The sequence below is a fragment of the Ochotona princeps genome, chromosome 2 (genome assembly GCF_030435755.1).
Source record: "Ochotona princeps isolate mOchPri1 chromosome 2, mOchPri1.hap1, whole genome shotgun sequence".
NCBI classification, from domain to species: Eukaryota; Metazoa; Chordata; class Mammalia; order Lagomorpha; family Ochotonidae; genus Ochotona; species Ochotona princeps.
The window spans coordinates 104,395,396-104,403,404 of NC_080833.1; positions in this window are offsets into that span (position 1 = coordinate 104,395,396).

Genomic DNA, 8,009 nt, shown 5'->3' on the forward strand with positions numbered 1-8,009 from the left:
TTGTGTGCTTATACACCTCCAACTACTGCAGCACAACGTTAAAAAGACTTTGCTTTCTCCCTTGAACTGATGATGCACTTTTGTTGAAAATCAGTGCCATGTGTTTGTGTGAGACTATCTCTGGTTCTTTTCTCTGCTCCATTGGTCTGTCTCTATCAACACTACACTGTATTGATTATTAGAGCTTTACAATAGATCTTACTACTTAAGGCAGAGTGAGTCCTTCCTCTTCTGCATTTTGAAAAATAAAGTTTTTTTTTTTTTTGCCATCTTCCACTTTATTTTATCTCTGCCATGTGATAGAATGGTGAGGGGTAGAAAAGGGAGAGGAAGAGGAGGGAGAGAGAGAAGACGAAGAGAGAGAGGATTTAAAAACTGTTTTTGGGGAGAGGTTGGTACGATGGCTCAATTGACTATTTCTTCCCTTGCAAACACCAGGATCTCATATGACCATCAGTTCGTGTCCCGATTGCTCCAGTTCCTTTCCAGCTCCCTGCTGTAGCCTGGGAAAGCACTGGAGGATGGTACAAAGTCTTGGGACCCTGAATCCAACCGAGACCCAGAAGAAACTTTTGAATCCTGGCTTCAGATTGGCTCACTCTGCATGTTGCAGCCATTTTGGGAGTGAGCCAGTGGATGGAAGATCTTTCTCAATGTCTCTCCTTCTCTGTAAATCTTTCCAATTAAAATAAAATAAATAAATCGGACTCGGCATGGTAGTCTAGTGGGTAAAGTCCTCGCCTTGAACATGCCAGGATCCCATATGGGCACCAGTTCTAATTCTGGCGGGTCCGCTTTCCATCCAGCTGCCTGTTTGTGGCCTGGGAAAGCAGTTGAGGATGGCCCAAAACCTTGGGACCCTGTTCCGGGCTCCTGGCTTCAGATTGGCTCAGTTCCAGTCTTTGCGGCTGCGTGGGGAGTCAATCAATGGACGGAAAATCTTCCTCTCTGTCTCTCCTCCTCTTTGTATATCTGACTTAAATAAAATAAAAATAAATAAATCTTTAAAACAAATATTAAAAACTGTTTTGAAGATTCTTTCAGCTGTTACAGAGCCTGTTTCCTCCATACAAGTTTTATTTTATTTATCTATTTTAAACTCCCCCACCCTTTTTTATAAAGGAGTAATTCAGAGAGGGGAACAAGGGAGTGGGGAGAAAAAGAATCATCCGTGCACTAGTTCACTCCCCAGATGCCCATGATGGTAACAGCCAGTACTGGGCCAGGTTGAAACCAGGAGCCAGGATTTCCATCGGGGTCTGCTCTGTGGGTAGCAGGGACTCAAGCCCTTGGGTCATCTGTTGCCCCAAAGTACATTATCAGGAAGCTGGGTCACAGGCAGAAGATCTCATTTTATTTGCTGTTTCTATTTCTTGGGCCTTTGCACGTTTCTGGAAATAGGAACAGTTTTCTTACTTGTTTCTTGCCTTATTGCAGTTGCTAGAACTTTCACTAGGATGCTGAGTAACAGCAGTGGAAACAGACATCTTTCCTTGTCCTATACTTAGGGGCCAAGCATTCAGTCTTTTACCATTAAATATGATGCTATCTGTAGGATTTTAAAAAAATGTTTATTTATTTGATAGTCATGTTCCAGAGAGAGAGAGAGAGAGACAGAGAGAGGAAAAAGGAGACACACGCACACAGAGGTAATCTTCCACCCACTGGTTTACTCCCCAAATGTCTGCAGTGGCTGGGGCAAGGTCAGGTCAAAGCCAGGAGCCCTTAGCATCTTCTGAGTCTTCCATAAAGGTGTGGGGATCCAAGCACCTGGGTGATTTCCGCTGCTTTTCCAAGCACATTAGCAGGGAATTGGATCAGAGATGGAGCAACCAGGACCATAGTGGCTCCCATATGGGATGTCAGTATGACAGATGGCAGCTTTACCTTCTACTCTACAAAATTGGCCCCAGGATTTTTTTTTTTTAGTATTTGTTTTATTTTAGAGGAAGAATGTGTGTGTGTGTGTGTGTGTGTGTGTGTGTGTGTGTGTGTGTGTGTAACAGAGAGAGAGAGCGAGAGAGATAGAGAGAGAGAGAGAAAGGAGAGAATCTTTCATCCCATCCACTGGTTCACTTGCCAAATGGCCATACCAGTCCAAAGCCAGGAGTCAGTCACACCACACAAGTGTTAAACATGGGTGACCAAAGTACTGAAATCACCTTCTGCTGCTTTCCCAGGGAGCAGGATTAAGGGTGTAGCAGCACTGAACTGGTGCTCCTATGGGATGCAGGCATTACAGGCTGTAGTTTAACCTGCTGTGTCACAGTTGTAGGATTTTTGTAGAGTTTAAAAAAGATTTATTTATTCAAAAAGCAAAGTTACAGAGAGAGAGAAAGCAAATATCTATATCTATATCTGTATCTGTATCTATATCTATATCTATATCTATATCTATCTATCTCTTCCATCTGCTAGTTCACTCCCAAAATTGCCTCAACAGCTGTGGCTGGAACAAGGCAAAGTGTGGGTTGCAGGGCCTCAAGCACTTGGGTAATCTTCTGCTATTTTTCTAGGACGATTAGCAGGGAGCTGGATGAGAAGTAGGGTGGCCAAGACTCAAACTGGTGCCCATATGGATTTCTGGTGTGACAGGCAATGGTTTAATAAACTATACCACAACACTGCTTGTAAATTTCTCTATCAGGTTGCAGAAGCTCTCTGTTGCACTAGTTTTCTAAGAATTTTAATTAAGAATGGGTATTGGATTTTGTAAAATTTCTTTTCTGCCTTAATTAGTATAATCATATTTTTATTCAGAGACATGTTGAATGTTCCTGAATTTAATTTGCTAATATTTTGTTAATGACTAATTTTAAAAAAGACATTTCTGAGATAGGTAGGAACTATATAGATAAAGAACAAAGGGTTGGGAGAATCAAGATGGCAGAATAAGGTAAGGACACATTGAAACAGATGGAGAAACATTAGCCAGTGTAAAGCAGAGAGGGCACATTTAAGGAAATAAGAGAAGAGAGAACAAGAGCAGAGGGGTTCCTAGAGACTGACAGACACAGGAAAGCAGTGGACACAACACTATGGTGTTGCAATGAATGATACCCCAGCGACATTCAGCAAGTGGTGATCTGAACTGCAGCAGCAGTTGGAACTCCACCAGCAACAAGATGGAAAGAGACATTCACCAAGAGCTCAGGAGGTGAACCCAGACAAAGAACTTCGCATCCTGTTGGTCCGTTTGATTTGACCAGGAGCAGAGACAGAGTGGCAAGTCCCAGACAGGCGGTGCAGGAACAGAGTGGATTTCACAGCCCATTCTGCCCCCTAGATCTGAATTGGGTGCCATTTTGTGTAGGGAGACAAGGGCTATGGGACGTGACTGCATGCACTGAGCTGGGAGTGAGCTCATTTCTGGCTCAGTGAACAACAAATGTGGCATCCTACAGGTTGCATCCAAGATAGATCTGGGTAGCCCTCATACCTGAAGGCCAGCAGGTCAAGAACTCTAGTAGTAGCACATCAGGCGCCATTTCTTATAGTGTGGCAAAAAATTTAAGACTGCAGAGGACAACAGTGAGCTGTGCATGTGCTGAGCTTGATGAGAATTCACTCAATTCAGTGCATTGTGCTGGTCCCACAGGGAAAATAACACCAACTATGGCATTGTATGGGTCAAAATAGGTTCATGTGGCTGCTGGACCTAGCGGCCAACAGGTTCCAGCAAGATCACCACCACCACCAATAACCTAGCTATATAGGACTGCTGATGTTTCCCTAATCCTGGGACCTGCTCCAACCGGAAGTGGGAGAAAGGTTGTACAGACAATGGTGCAGCCTCAGCATGGTAGCACAGGAGGTGGAGAGTGGTGAGCCAAGAACTGGGACTACAGAGACCACGGTGGAAATCTAACATAAGTACCCAGACCTGAAACTCGCTGGAGGGAGTGGCACAAGTGATTGCAAACAAAGAGTCATGTGCCAACTACAATAAGTGAAATCGAATTGTAGACCTGTGGGTGACACAGCTTAGAAACCTGCACCAAGGAGAAGAAGCTGATAACCAGAAGTACAATGACCAAGAGCAAAAGAGGAGACAAAGGCACAATCAATATTATTGAAGACTCCCCTGCAAAGGAACAAAAGCTTTTGCCAACCTCAGAGTTAACTGAGGAAGACATCAAGAAAATGGGGGATACAGAATTCAAACCACTTGTTATAAAGCTTCTTATCAGCACCGAGAAGCATGTAAAGTAGGAGTTGAAGAAATTTAAGAAATATGTCACACAAGAAATGAATCAAGTGAAAGCTGATCTATCAGAAATGAAAAAAAACAGTGGAGCAAACTGAAAGTACAGTGGAGAGTCTCCAAAATAGAGTAAATGAAGCAAAAGAATCTCAGAATTAGAAGATATTTCCTGTCACCAGGAGGAAACAAACTAAAAGCTGGAAGCAGAGCTGGATCAAGCTAAAAAAAAAAGGATTCAAGAATTGAAAGACACTATTAAAAGGCCAAATATGAGTTATGGGAGTCGCTGGGCTTGAAAATGTATTTAATGAAATAATAAGGAACAATTTCCCTAATCTAGGGAAAGAATTGGGAAACAACATCCTGGAGGGGCACAGAACTCCCAGCATGCTTGACTAAAAGTGATCTTCACCATGACACATGATAATTAAGCTCTCTTCAATCGAACATAAAGAAAAAACCCTTAAATGTGCATGTGAAAAAAAATTAATTGATATATAAAGGAATGCCAATTAAATTCACAGGAGACCTCTCAGAGGAAACTCTACAGGCCAGAAGAGAATGAGGCAACATATTTCAGATTAAAAGCGAAGAATTGTCGGCCCAGGGCAATGTGCCCAGCAAAGCTTTCCTTTGTCTTTGAAAAATGAAATAAAATTCTTCCACAGTAAAGAAAAGTTCAAAGAATATGCCTCTTCCAAACCTGCCCTATAAAGGATACTTAAAGATGTTCTCTTGACAGAGAAGAGGAATAGCACCCACCAAAATCAAAGGCAAAAGCAAAGAACATCCATGTACAATAGCAACAGAAGATGAAATCAATGAACAACCCATTGCTAAAATGACAGGACCAAATTACCACCTGAATGTATTAACCCTGAATGTAAATGGTTTAAGCTCATCAACCAAACGCCATAGATTAGTAGACTGGATTAAAAAACAAAACCCATCTACTTGTTTTCTACACAAGACATATCTCACCAACAAAAATCAACAGAAATTGTATCTCATGGATTGGATTTTTTTTGTTAGTTTCATCTCTTCAAAGCACTTTCTTCTGATTAAATTCTTCACTGACTCATAGATCATACAATAGCATCATTTTCTTCAAGAAGGGTCTTGATTTTCTTTTTCATTTCATCAGTATCATTAGTCATTCAGTATCATGTTATTTAACTTCGTGACATTTTTAATTTCTTCTTTTCTTCCTATTGTTGATTTTGTTTTGTGTTTTTATTTAAGGGGATGTACAGTAACTGTGCAATGGAGACTAACATATCCAGTAACATGTTATTTAACCTAATGGTGTTGTAAATTTCTATTTTTCTTCTTGTTGTTGATTTTGTATTGTGGCTTTTCATTTAAGAGGTTGTATAGTAACTGTGTAATGGAGACTATTATATCCCGATGTTAAGATAGAATGCAGTATGCTTCTCTACTTCCAGACAAAGACAGACTCCCAATGCAACTATTAACTATATCTTGACAGTAGGATGTTGGACTCTGCCATTGACCATGCCCACAAGGATGGACATACAGCTGTTTATGAAGAACTATACTGTAGTAATAACATAGGGGAATTCAGTGAGAGTGGGAGGGACTGGGGGAGGGGTAAGGGAAATCCCAGGGCCTATGGAACTGTATCATAAAAGGATAATAATAATAAAAAAGAATTTAAAAAAAGAGCAAAGGGTTGTGCAGGGTTGTTCCATATGTGTGAGCAGGCACCCACGTAGGTCGCCTTCTGAAAAAACACAAGCAGACCCTCTTTCCTGAGTTAGTAAGGGGTGGGGCCTTCCCACCTTTCTGGGGGATGAATTCTTCCATAGATCTGAAGACATTTGTATTGTGCCAGTAAGGGGCCACCAGCTGGTACAACCAGGCATACATGTGTACTGAGAAATCCAAGTGTCTCTCCCAGTTCTCATTACTCAGTTCAATATGTTTCTTTAGGAGGAAGAAAGGGGAGTAGGCGGGGGATTCACTATACCCATAAAACTGTATCATGGAAAATAATATATAAAAAAATGTTCCTTTGGAAATTTGATGATACTAGAAGAATTCCTGTTTCCCCTGGAATTTGAGTGAGAAAGCCTGAAGTAGGTTCTTACTCTTACCACTGCTGGCTACTACAATCTTCACATGACATCTTTATGTTACTTTCACCCTACATATGTGTTTTCTTCTACTTGCTCTCTTAGGTCTGTCCAATCATGGCATTGGCTCAAACCAGGTTGATTCCAAGAGGAAAAGCAACAGGATCAAATGAAATGTTGGGTGCAGTTTCCAGGGTATGTTTAACATGTTAAACAGTATGTCCCATTGCCTCATGAACTCAGACAAAATTGGACAGAAAGTATAGAGGAGGTAACTGATGCCCAGAAAGCCAAGTTTCCACACCACTTGATGGCAGTAGAGCCACCACACAAGCCTAATCTACTGACGTCTCTGTGCCAAGCACCTAATTCACCTTTCAGGAACTTACATCATAATTTCAGGATATATTGGATCTAGCATAACTGTAATGTTAAAATCTTAGGAGGGGTCTTTCCTGGGACACGGCTTTCATGGCAGTCCTATAATGCCCTCTTTTATACTGAGTTTTTAGTCATTGATTAATCCTACAACATCAAGGAACACAAAAATAACAACTGACATCACAATCACAAATAAAATGCGTTTATGTGCTTATAAAGAAAACATCTGGCTCCTGTGCCAGAAGAGGAGCTTCCTGAAAGCAGGGATTTGATCTTTCTTGCTTATCCCATATCCCCAGGGCCCCCTCTAGAATTTACCAGAAGAAAATGCACTATGTATTTGACAAATGAATAAATAAGTTACTAGGAATCATTTTCATCATTGTGCTGTAGTCATAACCATATTTTCCATCTACTCCTATTTATTTGCATCTGTACTAAAGAAATAAAAGCACAGTCTTAGCAATTGTGTTCAAGATTTTTCAGGGTAGGCATCAATAGCCTGAGAAGGAGGAAGACAGTTCTGAACTCTACTAGGGTATTCTGCCTGCAAGGCAGCAGTTGGCTAAAGGCCTGAGCCCTCAGCTACAGGTTGCATTCTAAGATACTGAACTCAAAGAAATTTAATGTCCTAAGAAAATAAAATCCACTGAGAAGAGCTTGAAGGTATTTCTCTGTCTTTTTCTAGAGAGATGTCTTCCCTTCTGCCTTTATATTCTTTATTTTGTCTCTGTTTCTCAGATCTGGTTGTATATCGTCTTCCTCTTCACCCTTCACCATGTGGGCACAATAAATTGTTCTCTAAGCTTTGAATGTTGGCTTCACCACATATCACATTGTATTAGTGAATTGTTTAAATTTCTCCTTTGAGACTGTTCTGCTCATATGCTACTTAGAGAAGGAAGTATCACCCAAGATAGTTGTTAGTTGTTCAAATGAACTAATATCAGCATAAAAGGTTCCAAATCCTTACAACAGTCACAAATTTTCTGCCTTAAACTATCTGGTGATACAGCTCAAGAAACTTCATTTTAGACAAATTCTCTAAGAGAGAACTCTTGGGCAAATGAAAACTCCCATCATTAATCCAGTAGCTCAAGATTGAGACCTCAAAAGCTGTGGGCAACAAGCATGGCTTAGCTTAAGTAATATAAGTCTCTTGCTTATAGTGGTCTCTCAGTGGGAAATATTCCCATTTGCAGAAAAAGAATGTCCCACCTAATGTGGGAAACAAAGAAAAATCCTGCCTCCCCAGGCTGGTCCTATAGCTCCTCTATTCTCTTTTGGAGTTTTTCCTCTGCTCTAATTGCTGGAAAATCTCATCCCTC